Source organism: Chiloscyllium plagiosum, unplaced genomic scaffold (genome assembly GCF_037043375.1).
Source record: "Chiloscyllium plagiosum isolate Xiang-an unplaced genomic scaffold, Cpla_swu_hap1 HiC_scaffold_9, whole genome shotgun sequence".
In the NCBI taxonomy this organism is placed as follows: Eukaryota; Metazoa; Chordata; class Chondrichthyes; order Orectolobiformes; family Hemiscylliidae; genus Chiloscyllium; species Chiloscyllium plagiosum.
In genome coordinates this window covers 81,470,823-81,493,070 of record NW_028270147.1, presented here as the reverse complement: position 1 = coordinate 81,493,070, position 22,248 = coordinate 81,470,823, and the positions used below count along the sequence as shown (strand labels likewise).

The window sequence follows — 22,248 nt, the reverse complement described above, 5'->3', positions numbered from 1 at the left end:
CTCGAGTAAATTTATAAATGTTCTGCTTATAAATCCCATTTACAAATTTATTAAACTGTTTAAGGGTAAATATTAACACGCGTTATTGATATCTTGCAGCTTTGCTGCATTTAAGATGCATTCCACATAGACAGGGGAACTTCAAAAAAATGCTGAACCAGGTCAGTGGAGGCTTGAAATCTTGAAAATCAAGTTTGCAACCCTCACCTGATCAAAGCCTACCTCGTTCCAGTTTTGATGGAGGCCGTAAATTAGACAACTGGCCATTTTCAAGCCATATTGTCATTGAGCCTTTTGAATTCAACTTGCAAAAATGGAAAGTGAGCTTTTGGATTTAAAGATAGCTGTGGTCAATGATTGGGGAATGTAATTCAGAACATTCCAGCATTTAAAATAAAATAATGAGGTAACTTTATTTTTCACAAAGTTGGCAAATGTTTAAAATGTCAGTATGGAGTTGTGCAGTGGTACAGTAGATGAAGAGCCAGTTATTTGTTGAAATAAATGTTTGCATAGGAACAAAAGAAATGCATACCCCTTTATTTCACCTCATGTAACAGGACAATTCAGTGACTGTGACAGTAGGTTGCTTTAGACTGACAGCAGTTTGCTCAACAGTTATAGATAGTTGTTGTGCAGGGATAAAAGATTATCTTGTAAAGTAATGCTTATGGCCTAAAATATGTACCGTCTTGACAGAAAACAGTCAGTTTTCATTATCATTACAATCGAGTAATGACTATTTCTGAGCAATCAATCTGGTGCTGAAAGGAAAATGGATAATATAAACATAGAGACTACTTGAGAAGCTCAAGGGATCTGGCAGCATCTGGAGAGGGAGAAACAGATATATCATTTTGTGTCCAACATAACTTCTTCTCAAGGAGGGTCCATGTCAGACTTGAAATGTTAACTGTGCTTTCTCTCCATAGATGCTGTCAGACCTGCTGAGTTTCTCCAGCACATTGTGTTTTTATTTAAGGTTTTCAGCATTAGCTGTATTTTGCTTTTATTTGAGTAAATAATTTTAAAATTGTGGGATGGTGCTACAAGTCTCTATTATGACTGATCACTATTTCAAACAAAAAAAATATAGTTTTAGTTAAATCTAGTTTAGAGTCATAGAGATGTACAGCATGGAAAGAAACCCTTCGGTCCAACCTGTCCACGCTGACCAGATATTCCAACCCAATCTCGTCCCACCTGCCAGCACCCGGCCCATATCCCTCCAAACCCTTCCTATTCATATACCCATCCAAATGCCTCTTAAATGTTGCAATTGTACCAGCTTCCACCACTTCCTCTGGCAGCTCATACCATACACGTAACTCCCTCTGCGTGAAGAAGTTACCCCTTGGGTCTCTTTTATATCTTTCCCCTCTCACCCTAAACCTATGCCCTCTAGTTCGGGTCTCCCCGATCCCAGGGAAAAGACTTTGTCTATCCATGCCCCTCATAATTTTGTAAACCTCTATAAGGTCACCCCTCAACCTCCAACGCTCCAGAGAAAACAGCCCCAGCCTGTTCAGCCTCTCCATGTAGCTCAGATCCTCCAATCCTGGCAACATCCTTGTAAATCTTTTCTGAACCCTTTCAAGTTTCACAACATCTTTCAGATAGGAAGGAGAGCAGAATTGCACACAATATTCCAACAGTGGCCTAACCAATGTCCTGTACAGCTGCAACATGACCTCCCAACTCCAGAGGTACTCAATACTCTGACCAATAAAGGTAAGCATACCAAACGCCTTCAGTTTAAAAAGTCATTAGTCATAAAAATGCTTGTTCATGATATGTCAGCTTCTACATTGTCTATTTGCCCCAATCTTTATCTCATTCTCTGGAAAAGTGATTTGATGATTAGTGCTTTTAGTTTCATGCCTGGCTGTCTCAAATAATTCTTTAATGTAATTGGTAGCTTAGCCAGCTCAATGACATTGCAGTAGGCCCACAATAGGAAACCACATAAAGAACGTTACAAAACACAACATAGAGACTGAGCTATAATTCTCACCAGAGCTATCACTCAACTTTTGAGCAAGGCTTTCTTTGAATTCTTTTGCTTTGTCGTTGATACAAAATTCAGCCCTTCATTTTAAGTCAGAAGTTCACTTCTGCATTGAACAGACTGATGCAAATATCCAGATCATAACTCAAATGTTTTAGAATATAACTAAGTTATAAAAATTAAAGCTCCAACTACAGTAAGTGAGGACATCTGATTGAAAAAAAGGTAAGCAAACAAGCCTCAAGGTTAATTCTACTTAAAAGTTGTATTGTATTTTTTGATAGTGGAAATAAACTTGAACAATGAATGACCCTTCTGTATTATAATGGAATCTGGGAATTTGGAGAAAGAGTGGTAAAACACCATTAGCAAATAGATTACAGATTCAAAAGTTAACATGGGAAGTAAAGTGATTTCTTTACATTTCTGTTTGAGAGTATCCAAAGATATTTTAAGATCATGGAGGTGGAATGTAGGGGTAGAAATTTCCTTTGTTTGACCTATCTGTGTGTTTGCTACAGAATCAGGCAGTTCATTTTAGTTTAAAGTTAAAAATCACACAACACCAGGTTAAAGCACATTTAGCGGCACGGTGGCACAGTGGTTAGCGCTGCTGCCTCACAGCACCAGGGTTCAATTCCCCGTCTCAGGCAACTGTCTGTGTGGAGTTTGCACATTCTTCCCGTGTCTGTGTGGGTTTCCTCCGGGTGCTCCGGTTTCCTCCCACAGTCCAAAGATGTGCAGGTTAGGTGAATTGATCATGCTAAATTGCCATAGTGTTAGGTGAAGGAGTAAATATAGGGGAATGGGTCTGGGTGGATTGCTCTTTGGAGGGTCAGTGTGGACTTGTTGGGCCTGTTTCCACACTGTAAGTAATCTAATCTAAATAGTTCAACAGGTTTATTTGGAAGCACTAGCTTTCACAGCATTGTCCCTTCATCAGGTGGACAATCACCTGATGAAGGAGCAGCGCTCTGAAAACTAGTACTCCCAAGTAAACCTGTTGGAGTATAACCTGGTGTTGTGTGATTTTTAACTTTGTATACCTCAGTCAAACACTGTCACCTCCAAATCATTTCAGTTTAGTTTAGTTTTCACCAGGGAAAGGCAGCTCAAAAATATAGTCTGGTTTGTAGCTAATGTTAGAAATCAATAGTGAACCTCAAAGTCTTTTGACAGAAAGCAGTCATTAAAGCGAGTTATACAGAGGCTATCAGAGAAATCTAGGTAAACCAAACAGCTTGTGTACATTCAAAGATAGAGCAAGTAGCTGAAGAATTCAGAGTCATGAGTTCTTGAAAGAAAATGGAGGATTGTTCAACTAAATGGAAGGAGCCCATATAATTGATACCTCAAGGAATAGCTAGAATATTAATGTGAATTAAGTTAAATTATGGAGAGGTGTGGCATACCTTTTGGATTGGTTCCAGCAAAACCTTCAACATTCCATTAGATAAAGAATCTCTTAAGCAGGACAAGGAAAAGTAGAACTGAATTTATAACGTAAGTCCTTATAGGATAGTGTTAAATTAATGGCACTTACTTTGTTCAATTTATTTTTATTTATACAATTTTTAAAAAATGTAAATCTTTTGGCATTGCTCAGTCAGTTAAATGTTTGATTGTTCAGAGTTCTTCTATAAGCTTTATTGGACCCCACCAGGATCATAGCTTCTGCAGATTGAGTCTTGTTAAGTTTCATAAAAATAGAAAAAAAATGATATTGGTTGTTGTATGCTTTTCATTCAATCAAGGTAACAATGCACATCGCAATCAAATGTGCTACAATGTCATACTTCTGACTGAAAGTTACTTGAAAATATCTATACATGGTTTTTGTTTATCTGTAAGTCATTTATATGATAGCAAAGGAATTATGGAGGTAGACGTTGATTGTGGAATAATGTCAATTGTGATTCATAGGAACAGAGGTGGGGAGAAACTTGCCATCTGCAACACGGACAGTGACAGTTTTCAACAGCACTCCCACTTTGCCCTCAGCAGTAAAGTTTACTGCACTAACATAGGATGAAGATACTTATCCACGACATTTGGTACTCATTACTGCATATACCCAACTCGACATAGGCATTTATTTTTAAATACTACTCCCAGTGCCAACTCATCATTTTGTGCTCAGTGCAGTTTTAATTCAAAGTTCAATGGATTTCTTGAAGCAGCATTAGTTGCTGTAGTGAACTCATTTGATATGAACTCCACTTTTACTTGAACAAGTCAGATTTGTCAAATGCATAACTAATTTTTTTTTAAAAACAAACGAGGACAATAAATAGTTTCAGGACTGGCTGCACATTGCTGAAAAGACAAACTTTAAAAGCACAGTGTACGAAAGTACCTTCCACAGAATGGTAACCCGCAGGAGATCCATTTGTACTGTTTGACATTGTCTCCAAATAAAAGAAGTCTGTTTCCTTGAATGTTCATAAAGTTTTATTTTGTGTGAAGTAAGATGCAGTGATCCACAGAAAATGGTTAGAAGTTCAAGGACGTGTCAATATTCAATTTCCGCACTGATGAGGTAGCGCAGTAGGATGGGAGTGGGTGTGGGGGCAGAGAATACTGTTTCATGAAATATTATGAAAATAGTCTCCTTGGCTTGGTGTCGGCCAAAGCAAGCTGAGTCAAATCTACACAGACATTACACAATCACGATGCTTGCAAAGTGTATTGGGTTTATTTTCTTTAAGTTGTCGAACTCATGAGTTTCAGCTGGAGTCCACTCCAAATTGTCACCTCTCTGGCCTTTCCTGCAATGACAATATCAAGCACTATCCTCAGTTCCTGTGTCTCAGCTGCAGACCCACGGACTGCAAGCATGCATAGAGGATACAGTATGATGAAAAAAGACTTTCAGCTTTGAACACAAAGAATGGAAAAGTACTAGACTCGATTCCACCCTGATTTTACAGCAGTTTGGTACAGTCCTAAACCAGCACTGTAGACCTTGGCAGCAATATGGGAAAAAAAACAAGATGAATGGTCTAATTGTTTCCCCAATATTTACCGTCTTACCACTGGCTCCAACATACATACATTATCATTAGACTTTGGTCATGTGTATCATATAATTTGAGCAGAAAGTCAGTTCATGTCAAATATTACAGCTGGACTTTTCAAGAAGCAAAGCAGAGCAAGTAATGAGAAAAATGGTATTAATGTTCGAGGAAATTAAATATCTTTCTGATTAAACAAATAACTGCTTTTTCTTCAGCTGATACAAAGATTTTCTTAATAAACACCAATGCTTGGAGGTGTTTAGGGCTTAAGCAAATTTTTTTTAATCAGCAAATGAATCTGCTAACTTCCTACTTCGATGGAATCTAACACATTTAACATTTTTCGAGACACCCAACAGCCTCTGAGCAGCATTTCAGAATACACTGCCAAAAGGAGGGTGTTACCATCTTCTGCGGAGCTCCACGACCAGCTTGGTATCTGGCTCAAACTTAAATAGCTCAAACTGCAAAAGAACGTTGTGGTTCAAGTCCCAATTCTGACATTTGAGCACAGAATCTGGGCAGTATGGATGGAGTTTTTAACTACCAGAAGTGTTTTTTATGCATGATATGTTAAATAGGTGATTTATCTTCCCTTCAGGCACAAAGATAATGCACAGGAAAATGTCTATGCTTGTTATTTGCAATTTTTAAATTCCAGAAACATTTGATAAAATCCTATTTGGACTGTTACCTAATGCTGAATCTCAAAGTCTTGACATGTTTATATTATCCATTTTCCTTTCAGCACCCAACACTATGGGCAATTTAGCATGGCCAATTCACCTAATCTGCACATCTTTGGATTGTGGGATGAAACCGGAGCACCCGGAGGAAACCCATGCAGACACGGGGAGAATGTGCAAACTCCACACAGACAGTCGCCCGAGACCAGAATCTAACCACTGAGCCACTGTGCAGCCCAAGGTAGATGAAACACATTGCATGACACAGTATGAAGAAGACAGGTTCTTTCAGGTTCCCTGCCAAAACTTACCCCTCAACTAATATTGCTATAAGAAAGATGATCTGGTTATTATTATGTTGCTGTTTGTGGGAGCTTGTACATCAATTAACTGTAATGTTTTCTGCATTACAATTGTGGCTGGCCTTCAGGAAGTATTTATTGGCTGTAAAGCTTCTGGGACTGTTGCATTGTCAAGCACATTCATGCTGTTTTCTTGCTTTTGAATCTCCATGGTTAAAAAACATTGTGTACATCTTTACAAAGTTGGTCAACCATGGTGAACAAAGGAAGTCCAGGATTATATAAAATTAAAAGAAAAGTGCTATAAAGTTACCAGATGTAGCAGTAAATCTGAGGTTTGGGAGTATTTCTGGAATATAACAAAGGAGGAACAAGAAACTGGTAAGGAAATGGGTAAAAGAATATGCATATAATCTAGCAAAATATGTAAAAACAGACATTAGAAGCTTCTTAGGGCTCATAAAAAGGAAACATTTTGACTAAAATAAGAGTGGGTCCATACAGGCAGAGTCAGGAGAATTTATATTGGGGAATAGAGAATTGGCAGTGAAGTTAAATGATTGATTTGTGTCCATTTTCACTCAGGGAGATACAAGAAATCGCCCAGAATTAGGGATCCTAGTGGTTAGGGAGAATGAGGAGTTGAAGGAAATTAACATTAGTAAGAAAGTTGTACTGGAGAAATCAGTGGGGCCAAAGGTTGATAAATTGCCAGAACCTGATGGTCTACATCCCAATATGTCAAAGCAGATAGTTATAGAGTTAGACAATTCAATGGTGATTATCTTCCAACATTCTATTGATTTTGGAATGATTTCCACAGATTGGGAAGTAGCAAATGTTCCCACATTATTTAAGAAAGGAGTAAAACAGATCATGGGGAACAACAGACCTTAAGTGAGTAGTAGGGAAAATGCTAGAAACTATTATGAAAGATGGGATAAATGGACACTCAGATAATAATGATCTGATGGACATATTCAGCTTGGATTTGTGAATGAGAAATTGTGTTTGACAAATTTTGTTGAGTTTTTGACGATATTACTCGCAAAATTGATCAAGGTGAGCCAATGAATGTGGTATAGTTACAGTTTCAGAGAATTCTTGAGAAAGTCTCCCACAGGAGTTTAGGTAAAAAAATTAAAACACTTTGCACAGAAGGGCATCTACTGATATGGTTCAATATTGGCTAACAGACAGAAAGCAGAATGTAAGTGTAAATGGGTAATTCTTGCATTGGCAGAATATGACTAGGGGGCACTGCAAGGATGAGTACTTGAGCCCCAGATGCTCACAATAAATTTATCAAAGATTTGGAGGTAGGGACCAAATGTAATATTTCCAAATTTATGTATTATATAAAGCCAAGTGGGCATGTCTGTTGTGTGGAAGATGTAAAGTGACTTCAGGAGAATTTGGACTGGCTTAGTGAATGGGCAAAAACATGGCCCAGTAGTGGAGTAGATGACCTACCATATGCAGAGGCTGATAACTTAATAGTGCAATATTTCCAGGGTCATTGGCGTCAAAGACCATGCTGCAGACCGCAAAAGTGACACTAGTCTCAAAAGTCACCAATACCTATCAGCTTGGCACCTCTGAGATACTTATTTTCTTGGTTTCAGGGCACCTCCATTTTTGGGCCTCCGCAATGCCTAAATCTCCTGGAGGGCTGCTAAGGCTCTTGAGCTGCAAAACCTCTGATTTGATTGGCTGCACTGGGACTCCTCCTCACATTTTGTGTGGAAAGAGCTCCCCAAGTGTGTCACCTGACAATTGTGGGTGACAGACCTACAATCAATTCTGACATTCAGGCTCTGAAACTCAAAGAAGATCCTGTCTATGGAACTGGAAATGTGTTGGAAGATATCTAATGATGCCCTGCTCATCCTCTTTGGATGGATATAGTGACTGACATATTAGATGGATGTAAAGAAGGATTGGTATAACTGAACATTGCTGTGCTTTGGGTATTAACAGCAGTTACTTGTTCATTAGCTTCAATTGTACTGAGATTTTCATTTTATACAAAATATTTGATGGATGGCACTCTGACCCAATAAATTACAGAATTTTATGTTTTGTCATTTGGTAGTACATAATTCAAGTATTGCTAAAAAAAAGAGCACACTTTGCAGTCCTATTAAAACAAAGCATGGTAATTAACTGTCAATCAAAATTAATAGATGCATCCTCCATTTCAATGCCTCTGCTAGTGAGAGTCCATTTGCCAACTATTTAGTTCTCTTCTCTTATAAACGATGGTTTCCCCTTTAAATTTGTCTACTTGTGAAATGTCATGATGAGTACAAGGTGCAATTTCAGCAACATTCAGATATTATATTTATGCACAACTACCTTTCTAAATATAAGTGAAAGCTCATATATTGTGAAGGACAAAAAGAAAAGTAAGTACTGGTAAAGACTAGAAAACCTGACTCAATTTATTTACACCAGAAACTGGATAGCTTTGAGTCACCCATGACATATGAGATTAATCTGTTTGCTGTGGAAGCCTCAGAAACCAATTTAGATTAGATTACTTACAGTGTGGAAACAGGCACTTCAGCCCAACAAGTCCACACTGACCCACAACCCACCCAGACCCATTCCCCTACATTTACCCCTCCACCTAACACTACGGGCAATTTAGCATGGCCAATTCACTTAACCTGCACATTTTTGGATGGTGGGAGGAAACCGGAGCACCCGGAGGAAACCCACACAGACCACGGGGAGAATGTGCAAACTCCACACAGAGAGTCGCCTGAGGCGGGAATTGAACCTGGGTCTCTGGCGCTGTGAGGCAGCAGTGCTAACCACTGTGCCACCGTGCTGCCCTAAAGTTGAATGTTACCTGGATTTGGTAGCAAGCCATTAATTATTCAGGTAAACAATGATTTTTCATTTGAATTACTTCATTTCAAATAGAAAAATGAGAATTCTGTTTTTGCACCAGAATTAGGGGCCCAGAAAGGTTGCAGTGCTTAAAAACGAGACTTGCTGTCAAAGCTTTTGTCTTACACTTTTCAGAATAGATGCAAGATCACCAATTCTCTACGAGAACAACAATTTGTACTATGTGAGAGAAGGATGCTCATTGGTAGGCTCTAATTGAATAAGACATTAGCATGGAGAATGCACCAGGGAAAAATTTGTGTTTTAGCTTAAATTAAAGAAGAAAAAAACAAGTCCATTCTGATTGGTTGAGGTGTTGCCATGGGAAATGTATGTCAGGACAGTTGAATTCTTAGAAACCTGCAATTATCAAAGTTGAATGTTGCCTGGATTTGGTAGCAAGCCATTAATTATTCAGGTAAACAATAATTTTTGATTTGAATTATCAGGTTAAGTAGAATTATTAAACATTGAAATAAAAAATGCTGGAAATACTCATATGATCATTTGTGGAAAGAGAAACAAAATGAAGATTTCAGCTTTCTGCCCTTTCATCAGGATTGAAACAAGCCTAAGTTGTAACATGGTTATAGCATGTATGTAGACAGGGAAAGAAGGAAGTGGAGGAATGAGCAAAAGGTGATAATGCTGGAAGCAGGAAAGGTTAGCTGACAAAAGGCATGATAGTGCAAACCAACCATAATGGCACAAGAAAAGGAAGAAAAGGTGTGTCAAGAGATGGTGTGAGTAGCAGCAGAATCATTATCAAAGTTGCTCTTCTCCCTTATAGCCTATCACAAACTCAGACTTTCATTCATGTACCCACTCTCCTTTTTCCTCAGCCTCCACTGTTTTTGACTGTCACATCTCTAACATTTTCCAGTTCTGATGGAAGGTCATTCATTTGAAACTCTCTAGATGTGGGCTCGGAAATGGGAGGGTTGGTAATTTGGCAGGGGAGACCAACACTTTCCACTGCAAAGGCATGTTACCATTAGCAAAATGGACGTGGTGCAACTAGGGACCACCTCCTGTTGCACTGGGCATTGTACCAGCATTGAGAGGAGCTTCCATCAAATAGACAGACCATAAGGTTATGTCTGGCTAACAAGGTGGTAGGACTCTCCACCTTGGAAGCCACAGGATGAGCCCACCTGGATCAATATGGCTGTCTCCATTGATCAGGCACCAACTTCATTAACCAGCTGCTCTCTGATTGGGCTGTCATCTCTGGGATGTGGAACACTATCCTCAATTGTCTGTGGTAGCAAAATGCTATTCCAGCATCCTAGTGCCCGCTGGCAGGGGTTGGTTCCCATTTTTGGTTCCAGCATCAGGTTTTCCTTGGGCAATGATGAAATTTAACTCATTAACTCTATCTCTCTCTCTCTCTCTCTCTCTTTCCTCACAGATGCTGCCTAACCTGCTAAGTATTTCATTAATTTTCTGTATTCCAGCATTTTGATTTTGTATTAGAATTAGCAGAAAACTATCCTATTTTGGACCTATGTTATTATTAAAATCAGTGCCTCCCCAACCTGTCTTCAGAAACAGGTTGATTTAATTTCAGAAATTGTAACTTTACAGGTTAATGCACTGGTGTACCCAGATACTAGGCCACAATTACAGGGCACATGTTTGCCTCCAGAATGTCTTGTCTGCTCATAATATTTAATCTTAGTTAAACTGTTTAACAAATAGGGGTGAGTTCTACCTTTTTATATGGAGGAAGGGAGAGTCAGATTGTTAATTGAAGCAGGCTTCATTCCTCAGCATCTCCAGGTGATAACTGACATGCTACCAATAATTATATACGAGCAATAACCACCAGCCCATTTGTTCTCACATTTTTAGGGTGTGACAATAGAGTGGTTCCTTGAAAGTTCATAGAGAGAGTTGGATGTGTCACTGAGAGTAGTTTAATGTCTCCTCTCAGTAGATTAAGTAGTACACTGATATTTATTGTTCACCTTCACATATAAAGAGAGTGTGACTAAGAGAAGCTATCAAAAGTGAGTAATTTGTTTCAAACAGGATCAATATTTGAGCACTCGATCATCACTAATGGCAATGATATGCACTTGCTGTTTTGGTGATCAGTTTTGATTCAACTGCCTCTGCATAAGATTATGACTCGGAATGTTTGCAGCATCAGAGGTACATGCTCGGAAGGTATGTGTCTGGTCTGAGTTACCCAGACTGCGGTTTAACAAGAATCTCAAGTATCAAAACACCACTGTGAAAAATTCCACAGCTATGGAGTGATGAAAATAGCAGGTAATCAGAAGGGCCAAAATTTGGCAAGTGGAGCAGAATTTTAGCTGTTGGATATGCTTCTGTTTCATATACTTTGAAGCTCAGTCTCTTGCACCTACATGGAGAAATACCAATGGAAGAAGGAACCACATTGTCACTGCTTAACATTATGATGACAAAGTGATACCATACGCATTCACAATTAATCTTGCTCTACTAAGTTAAATGGAAAACTGCTCATGTTATAAATACATTAAACATTCTAAATATAAAGATGCAGCAACTGATTAAACAAAAGATTTCAATGCTGAACCAGCCCATTGGCCAATTCTTAGGGAATTTCCTGCAGATTTCATTCAAGGTAATTATGGAGAGTTGGATTATTCATATCCCTCTTGTGGCATTGATCTGGAAGAGCCCTCTAGCTTCCTCAAGCATTGCATTCAACTTATTAAAAGCTCCAATTTTGGCCTCTGTTAATATGCTGATCATTATTTTTGCAACAAGGCACATCCAAAATTAATCCCAAATTTGCCTCCCATTGAGTGAAGTTGGACCCACATACCCTTCTTTTAAGGAACACTTTGAAGAGGGTGGGGTGTGCAGTTCATATTTATTCTAGTTACATATCCTATATATTTCTTACCTTTGATTAAGAGGAAAATATATTAAATCTGTGAAAAATTAAATGATGTTTTTATGAAATAGCTTATATATGATTCTAAACATAAACAGTAAGTGTTGAAAATGAATGGATGTGCTTGTACCCAAAAAGAGAAAAAAACAAACCATTGTTGCTGTTACATTCCTTTGCTTTATATTTTGTTTGTCTAGTTAAATTTAGCCAATTTTAAATGGATTACTTCATGGGATGTGGATGCTGCTGTCAAAGCCCTCGAACTGTGAGGCTTGCTTGCTAGGTTTTTTCAGAGGGCAGTTAAGAGCCAATCAAACTGGTCTGGGGCTGGAATCATATGTAAGTTAGAATGGGTAAATAAATGTTGATAAACATATCTAATCTAAAGTCATTAGTGAACCAGATAGGTTTTCCTGACTATGGAGGGCAGTCATGGTCACCAATTGCTGAAACGAGCTTTCAATTTCAGATTGATTCATTGAACTTATATTTCACCAGTGGAATTTGAAACCATGTTCCAAACTATCAGCCTGCCCATCTGGATCATTAGTCTGTGGTGTGGATTGCCACTAGACTGTCTTTCACACCTACTGAACCACCTTACTCTTTGAATGGTACATATGTAAAGACAATTATCACCATAACATGATGATTGTGTGGCTCTAAGAGGTGTATTTAATCCTGGTTTCTTTTAAGAGAGGTTCTAAGGCAGAAATGGCAAGCTGGCGAGTTGAAGATTCATAAGGCTGTTTATGAGACTTTAGGGATCTTAAACAATTATTTTGGAAGATTTCAAAATTCATCTCCTGAGGTAATGAGAACTCATGTGGAAGAGCAGAAAGTTAAGCTGCAAGATTAACAGCAGAAAGGGCTGATGGTTATGAGTTGGTTTAATAATCAGAAGTTGGGTTTTGACATCAATTTTAAATTGTGAGAGATAGAAATTGGGATAAAGAGAAATCCTCAGGTGGCAAGGGAATGAAACCTCATTGAAGATAGTAAATATAGTTCAACACTAGGTAAAAAGGAAACATAGAACATAGAAGAATACAGCGCAGTACAGGCCCTTTGGCCCTCGATGTTGCGCCGATCCAAGCCCACCTAACCTACACTAGCCCACTATCCTCCATATGTCTATCCAATGCCCATAAAGAGGGAGAGTCCACCACTGCTACTGGCAGGGAACTCACGACTTGCTGAGTAAAGAACCTACCCCTAACATCTGTACTATACCTACCACCCCTTAATTTAAAGCTATGCCCCCTCGTAATAGCGGACTCCATACGTGGAAAAAGGTTCTCACGGTCAACCCTATCTAAACCCCTAATCATCGTGTACACCTCTATCAAGTCACCCCTAAACCTTCTTTTCTCCAATGAAAACAAGCCCAAGTGCCTCAGCCTTTCCTCATACGATCTTCCTACCATACCAGGCAACATCCTGGTAAACCTCCTCTGCACCCGTTCCAGTGCCTCCACATCCTTCCTATAGTATGGCGACCAAAACTGCACACAATACTCCAGATGCGGCCGCACCAGAGTCTTATACAACTGCAACATGACCTCAGGACTCCGGAACTCAATTCCTCTACCAATAAAAGCCAGTACGCCATATGCCTTCTTCACCGCACTATTTACCTGGGTGGCAACTTTCAAAGATCTGTGTACATGGACACCAAGATCCCTCTGCTCATCCACACTACCAAGTATCTGACCATTAGCCCAGTACCCCATCGTTTTGTTACTCTTACCAAAGTGAATCACCTCACACTTAGCTACATTGAACTCCATTTGCCACCTTTCTGCCCAGCTCTGCAACTTATCTATATCCCGCTGTAACCTGCCACATCCTTCCTCACTGTCAACAACTCCTCCGACTTTCGTATCATCCGCAAACTTGCTCACCCAACCTTTTAGCCCCTCCTCCAGGTCATTTATAAAAATGACAAACAGCAATGGTCCCAAAACAGATCCTTGCGGAACACTGCCAGTAACGGCACTCCAAGATGAACCTTTACCATCAACTACTACCCTCTGTCTTCTTCCAGCCAGCAATTCGTAATCCAAACCTCCAACTCACCCTCAATGCCATACCTCCGTATTTTTTGAAGTAGCCTACCATGGGGAACCTTATCAAACGCCTTACTAAAATCCATATACACCACATCTACCGCTTTACCCTCATCCACCTCCTTAGTCACCTTCTCAAAGAATTCAATAAGGTTTGTGAGGCACGACCTGCCCTTCACAAAACCATGCTGACTATCCTTGATCACATTATTCCTATCCAGATGTTCATAAATCCTATCCCTTACAATTCTATCTAAGACTTTGCCCACAACAGAAGTGAGACTCACCGGCCTATAGTTACTAGGGTTATCCCTACTCCCCTTCTTGAACAAGGGAACCACATTTGCTAGCCTCCAGTCTTCTGGCACTACTCCTGTAGACAACGAGGACATAAAAATCAAGGCCAATGGCTCTGCAATCTCCTCCCTTGCTTCACAGAGAATCCTAGGATAAATGCCATCAGGCCCAGGGGACTTATCTATTTTCACCCTTTCCAGAATTTCCAACACCTCTTCCCTACATACCTCAAAGCCATTTATTCTACTTAATTATGACTCAGTATTCACATCGTCAACAATGTCCTGTTCCTGAGTGAATACTGACGAAAAGTATTCATTCAGTGTCTCCCCAATCTCTTCAGCCTCCACACGCAACTTCCCACTACTATCCTTGACTGGACCTATTCCTACCCTAGTCATTCTTTTATTCCTGACATACCTATAGAAAGTCTTAGGGTTTTCCCTAATCCTACCAACTAAGGACCTTTCATGTCCCCTCCTTGCTGCTCTTAGCTCTCTCTTCAGGTCCTTCCTGGCTACATTATAACTCTCAATTGCCCCAATTGAACCTTCACGCCTCATCTTTACATAGGCCGCCCTCTTCCATTTAACAAGGGATTCCAATTCCTTATTAAACCATGGCTCCCTCACACGACCCTTTCCTCCCTGCCTGACAGGTACATACTTATCAAGGACACTCAATAGTTGCTCCTTGAACAAGCTCCACATATCAATTACGCCCTTGCCTTGAAGCCTACTTTTCCAAGCCACGCATCCTAAGTCATGCCTCACCGCATCATAATTTCCCTGCCCCCAGTTATAACTCTTGCCCTGCAGTGCACACTTATCCCTCTCCATCACTAGAGTAAAAGTCACCGAATTGTGGTCACTGTCTCCAAAGTGCTCACCTACCTCTAATTCTAACACCTGGCCTGGTTCGTTACCCGGAACCAAATCCAGTATGGCCTCACCTCTTGTTGGCCTATCTACATATTGTCTCAGGAAACCCTCCTGCACACATTGGACAAACATCGACCCATCTAACGAACTAGAGCTATAGCTTTCCCAATCAATATCAGGAAAGTTAAAGTCCCCCATAACAACCACCCAATTACTTTCACTCTTCTCCTGAATCATCCTCGCAATCCTTTCTTCTACGTTTCTAGGACTATTAGGAGGCCTGTAAAAAACTCCTAACAGGGTGACCTCACCTTTTCTATTCCTAACCTCAGCCCAAACTACCTCAGATGGCGAGTCTTCATCCATCGTCCTTTCCACCGCTGTGATACGATCTTTGACAAGCAATGCCACACCTCCCCCTCTTTTACCCCCACCTCTGACCCTACCTCTGACCCTATTAAAACATTTAAACCCTGGAACCTGCAACAGCCAATCCTGTCCCTGTTCTACCCATGTCTCCGTAATAACCACAACATCAAAGTCCCAGGTACCAACCCACGCTGCAAGTTCACCTACCTTATTTCGTATACTTCTTGCATTGAAGTATACACACTTCAAGCCACTTTCCTGTTTACAGGCACCCTCCTTTGAGATTGATGCCATGTTCCTAACCTCCCTACACTCCAGGTCCTGCACCCTAAAGCTACAGTCTAGGTTCCCATGCCCCTGCAGAGTTAGCTTAACCCCCACCCCAAGAGCACTAGCAAACCTCCCGCCAAGGATACTGGTGCCCCTCAAGTTCAGGTGTAGACCATCCTGAAACCTATGAGTGTGTAACAGAAGTAAAAAAGGTCAGGTGTTTTCACTGCAATGAAGTAGGCCACATGAAGTTGTTGGTGGTTTAGAAAAAGCACTGGGAAGACGATATGGGAAAAAATGATAAGCGAGTTTTGTTGAAGTGGTAAAGGAAAGCACAGTAGATGCTAAAAAGCTGCAATTGAACATAGAACCTGATCGGGGTTAGTTCAGAGGAAAGTGCCAGATCTCATTAAAGAATTTACTTACGAGGGTAAGGTTCACGCATACGTGCCATTAAATTTCATACATGAAATTAAAATTTTAAGAGATATGACAGCATATTAATCTTCGATGGTGAGAGATGAAGAAATATGTGATTTAAATGGATTGTTGCCAGAAAAAGTGTTAATATGTGGAATTCATGGCGAGATGAGAAATGCTCCATTATGTAAGGTTAGGTTGGAGTTTCCAGTGAAAAGTGGAGAAGTGATGGCTGGAAGACTGGACAAACTCTTGGTTCCAGCAATACAATTTGTCCTTGGTAATGATATAACTGGATCGCAGGTGGGAGTGATGCCTGCTGTGGTTGAAAAGCCAGTGGAAAATCAGGCAACTGAGGTATTATAAGAAGTTTATCCTGATATTTTTCCTGACTGTGTGGTAACAAGGTCACAAAGCCACAGGTTGAAGCAGGAGGAGAAACAAAAGAATAAAGATAGGGAAATTGAGGTTCAGTTGTGAGAGACTATGTTTGATCAAATGGTTGAGCAAAAACAAGAACAGGTGGAAGACAAAGTGAATATTTTTAGTTCAGAGAAATTAACTGAATTACAAGAGAAAGATAAAAAAACTGAAGCAGTTGTATCAAAAAAGCATACACAGACGAGAATCTGAGTGTCCAGAAGGTAAAAACCTTCCAGACTTTAAAACAAGGTCTTGAAGAGGAAATGGAGACCATCGCATATTCAGGCAAATGCGAAATAGGCAGAAGTTCATGAAATTGTATTAGCCGTGGGTTATAGAAAGGAGGTGTGGTGGGTAGCACATGAATTAGGAGTAGGTGGTCATTTGGAATAAGGATAATTTAGCCAAATTACGAAACCATTTTCATTGGCCTGGACTGCGTAAGGATGTGGTTGAGTTTTGCTGGACATATCGTACGTTAGAGACAAAAAAACTGCAGATACTGGATTCCAAGGTAGACAAACAGGACGCTGGAAGAAAACAGCAAGCCAGGCTGCTTCAGGAGGTGGAGAAGTCAATGTTTGTGTAACTCTTCTTCCAGACTCCTCAGGTATTTGAGAAACCTTAGGCAGCGATAAAACCAGAACCCAAAATATCCATTCCACATTTGTGAGATCTTTTACAAGGGTCGTAATTGATTGCATAGGACTAAAAGTGGGAATCATATTTGCTAACCATAATGGATGTGTCTACAATATTGGTGGCACAGTGGCTCAGTGGTTTGCACTGCTGCCTCACAGTGCCAGGGTCCCAGGATCGATTCAAATCTTGAGCGATTGCAAGTGAGGAGTTTGCACATTCTCCCTGTGAGGGTTTCCTCCAGGTGCTCTGGTTTCCTCCCGCAATCCAAAGGTATGCATGTTAGGTGAATTGGCTATGCTGAATTGCCCATGTGTAGGATAGATGTATTAGTCAGGGTAAATGTAGGGGAATGGATCTGGGTGGGTTATTCCTCAGAGGGTCAGTGTGGACTTGTTGGGCCAAAGGACCTGTTTCCACACTGAAGAGATTCTATGAGGAAATTTCCAGAGGCCATGCCATTACACAGTATCACAGCTAAAAGGACTGTATAAGAGTCACTCAATTTTTTTTTACTAGGTACGGACTACCCATAGAGATAAAATCATATCAAGGGTCAAATTTTACATTAAAATTATTTTTAAAAATTATGGCTAGCTTAGGAATAAAACAATTCAAATCCACTCCAGAATCACAAGTTGCATTAAAATGGTGGCATAAAACTTTAAAGACCATGTTGAAGACCTACAGTCAAGACTATCTAGAAGATTGGGATAAAGGAATTTCATTTATACACTTTGCAATTAGGGATGCACCAAATGAATCTATCAAATTCAGTCCATTTGAATTAGTTTTTGGGCATGAGGTGAGAGGACCCACAGAAATTAATTAAGGAGAAATTGGTGAGTCAGAGATCAAACATTTGGACTATGTGTGAAATGTTAGGGAAAGCTGAGTTGGCTAGACAGCAATTAAAAGTAGTTCAGCATATGATGAAACAGGAAGCAAACAAAAAATCAAAAAGTTTCAATTTTGCTAGTGGAGATAAAGTGTTACTGTTACTTCCAAAGGTAGGTGGACGTTTACCAGCAAGGTTTAGTGGGCCATAACAAATTGAAAGGAAAGTGAGGTGAAGTATTTGAAGGGAATGCCAGATAGAAAGAAGTCTCACAGAGTGTGTCTTGAGAATATGTTCAAAGGTTATTTTGATAAGGAAGGAAAGCAAAAAGGGAATGCATTAATGGTTACAACACAGAGTGAAGAACCAAGTTCAGATGATTCTGATATGGACATTCTTCAAATTAAATTGGACAATGAGACAGTTCTAAAAACAATGGGATAGATATTTGAATTACCTTCTAAAGGAAAATCAAAATGACCAGAAAGAGTTATTACAATCACATGGGGAAATATATGGGAATAAGCTGGGAAGTACAGGTGCACAATCCTTTATCTGAAATGCTTGGGACCAGCTGGTTTTCGGAATTCAGAATTTTTTGAATTTCAGGATTAGTGATAGTTTGATGTGAAATTTTTAAATATCTTACCAAAGAGCAGACACACTGAGTAAAACGGGCCCTGAAACAGAATTGAGGCCTGCCAGTGCTGAGCCATATCTCCCTACATCGCATCTGAGTGACACGCATCGAGTGGGTGTGGAGTTGGGTTGACTGTTTGGATGCCAAACAACCTTGTAATTGAGAAAAAAACTTCACAAAAAAACCTTTGGATTTTGGAGCTTTTCAGATTTTGGGATTTCAGATAAAGGGTTGTTTACCTGTACTAATCTTATTATGCAAGATATAGATATAGGAAATGCTGTTCCAGTTAAGCAACATCCTTAACTGTTTAATCCTCTAAAGTTAGCACAGTTTAAAAAAAGAGATTGAATGCACATTCAAAGACAACATAATTAAAGTAAGTTGTAGCTACTGGAACTCACCCATATGGTAATAATGCTAAAACCAAATGGCACCCAATGATTATGTGTGGACTATCACAAAGTCAATTCAGTTACAAAGTTTGGTTCATATTCTATTCTACATTTGGAAGACTGTATTGAAAAGGTGGGACAGCAACTTATATTTCTAAGTTGGATTTACTCAGACAGTACTCGCAGGTACCTTCATCTGAAACAGCAAAGACAATTTTGGCTTTCATGATACTGAATGGACTGTATCAAATTAACGTCATGCTGTTTGGTATGACAAATGCACCAGGCACATTTCAAAGACTAACCAACAAAGATATCCCTGGATTACTCAGTTGTGTGGTATACATGAACAATCTGGTGATTTTTAGTCACACTTGGAAGGAACATTTGTTGGAATTGTTCAATCGACTTTTGGAGGTGGCTTGGTGATAAACCTGGCTACGAGTGAATTTGCAAAAGCTCAAGTCATATTCCTGGGCCATGTCATTGGACATGGACAAATGGCCCTACGTGATTTGAAAACAAAGGTTATCGGAGGAGTTTCCCACACCATAAATGGAAGGAGCAGTACCACGATTCCTGGGCTTGAGTGGTTTTTATCAGAAGTTCATACCGAATTTTCACAATGAGATTGCTCCACTGGCTGACGTATTGAAAAAGTGCAGAAAGTTTTAGTGGACAAGGCATTTGACAGCCCAAAAACTGTGTTATCCACTGCTCCAGTGTTAGCCACATCTAATCACACAAAGCCATTCAAGGTGGCTATCGATGCGAGAGATGTGGGTCTTGATGCTGCATTCTTACAAGAAGACAATGTGAAGACAGAAAGACCTAATGGGTATTTTTCCAGAAAATTGAATGATCATCAATAGAAATATTCCATGATTGAGAAAGAAACCTTGAACTTGGTGTTGGCATTACAACATTCCACCATTTACATTGCCAGTAATGTGTCTGAGACAATTGTATATAGTGATCATAATCCCTTTAAAATTTTTGGAGAAATTTAAGATAACAATTTCCAGATTGTTTAGATGGAGCTTATTATTTCAGCCATTCAATTTGAAGATATACACATGGCAGGATGAGAGAACGTAATTGCTGAGGTGTGGTCAAGATTTTGATGAAGAAAGATGGAGGCATGTGGTAACAGAAAAAAAAAGACTGAAATAGCCTGTAGTAGTGAAAGTTTGCATGCTTAGAGTCAATGTAATGTATATGCATTGTAGTGTACCAACAGTGTTTTTAAAAATTAAGCTACCTTTGTATGTATTGATGGTTCATTTATTTTCAAGGGGGGGGGGGATGTGTAATGATGCTTTGGTTTTAAGTAGTTTATTTTGTCCTGGTTTCTTTAAAGAGAGATTTTAAGGCAGAGGTACAGAGCTGGCTAGTAAAAGCCCATAAACAGCTTGGGAGGCCTTGTTTTTTTTAAATTGGAAAAATAGAAGCAGCATGGCTAGGTGTGGCCAGCTCTCACAGACCAGGATTTCTTGTTTTTAGCCTTGAGATTCAGCATCATTTATTATTTGTGTCTTAATGGGATTGGAAGCTACTACTCTCTCTGAGTTTTTGCTTGATATACTTTCTCTCTCTTTGTTGTTGGATTACACATGAGACCATCTGTTTCTGAAGTTGCCTTTTTGCCAAGGGGTTTGTTTATGAGATGTTATTATATTGGAAAAGTTAGTAATAGTTACTGTATCTATTATTCTGTTATTTTTTCCTGAAGAGTTAAGTCATTCTAAGTTCTTCTTCCTTTTGTTGTATTTTAATTATCATGTTTGAATAAATTGTGTTTTGCTTAACGTCGAGTAGTTTGACCCAATTTATTTTGTATCTGGAACACAGCACTTTACATTTGTCTTTAAAACAAAGAAAGGTTAGGATCTAGGCTACCTTCTTAAAAATATTTTGAGGGGGTCTAGTCTGGTCCATAGCAATAACAATCAATCTCTGTCAACTGGAGTAAATCTTGACTTTGTGCAACAATCTAAAAAAGATTATCTGAAAGAGGTGGGCGGGCACTATTTCGTTCAGATAATTGATTATTCGGTTAATTGATTTCCTCTGGCACTCGGAGTTTTCTGATAAGTCTGCTCCCCATCCAGGAGACTAGGCAGCAGCACACCGCATGTGAACACCTGCCCCCTGCCCGTCCTCAACCCCGCCCCCCCAAACTCCATCTCCCACCCCCGGCCACCCCAACCCCGTCTGCCCCACCCCTGCCCCCAACCCCACCCCTCAAACCCTGTCCACCCACCCCCAACTCTGCCCCCACTCCCTGCTCACCCCAACCCCGTCACCCTCACCAGCGCCCCAAAACTTTCCACCCCCACCCTGCCCCAACATCATCCGTCACCCCAATGCCGACCCTGCCCCCCTGCCAGCTCCTCAAACCCGCACCCCCTGTCCGTGCCCCCGCCCCCCTCCCCCCGGCTGACCACCCCTGGCAGCCAGACTGTACACCAACAGTAAGACTGCTGCTGCTTTTGTGGGGTAAGTCTCCAAATAGCACACGCACAACCTTTTACTGCAACCTTCTGATAGATTCCACCTTTGCCCTGTACAGGACAATGTTGGAGAGATTATCTGGGGAAGGGGGGGTTTGGGGTTCACCCCAATGTAGAACTCCAAGGAAAGTGTGTGGGATGAGAGAGAGGACGGGATGTCAGTCATTTGGAGACAGTTGCTGGACTGTCCAGGACTGTTCTTGGCAGCATTTCAGTGCACCGGGTTCCTTTTTAATCATTGCACTTGCAAACAAAAGATGTGATCAGGGTTGAAGCAGCTCCTTGACATAACGTTTCTATCAGGACCTTGAGATCCCCTTCGGATAATCTAAAATTTGGATAACTGATATTCAAGGTTCCTCTGTACTAAGTAAAAATGGGGCACTAATCAATCAGAATTTCAGTGGCGATTCTTCCTGTGATACTGCTTCACCCTAGGAAATCAAAAAAGGTATAATTTTAATAGCATCTGTAAAGATTCAACAGTGTGGAGTGGTTGTAAATCTGACTTGTCCATGGTGTAGAATCAGGTCACAAAGGAACTAATTCTGCTCGAGTAGCATGAAATAAAAGGAAGCTATAATGTTAATTAAAGATTTTACCTTTTAAACAATAGTGGGGGTTATACATTTGAACCCCAAACTGTACTGTTAACGTTGGGAAAGGCATTAAACTGAAAGTTAGAGATAC

At 40.1% G+C, this 22,248-nt stretch overlaps 1 protein-coding gene and 1 long non-coding RNA gene across 5 annotated transcripts in view; one reads left to right on the top strand and one right to left on the bottom strand.

The window, feature by feature from the left end:
* Positions 1-22,248, bottom strand: part of ddr2a (discoidin domain receptor tyrosine kinase 2a) — a 158,841-nt gene that overhangs the window by 49,939 nt on the left and 86,654 nt on the right. The window lies entirely within an intron of this gene.
* On the top strand, positions 3,231-7,985 carry LOC148149179 (uncharacterized). The gene is made up of 3 exons (XR_015758055.1): positions 3,231-3,511; positions 5,774-5,952; positions 7,639-7,985. It is a non-coding gene; the product is annotated as an uncharacterized LOC148149179 (long non-coding RNA).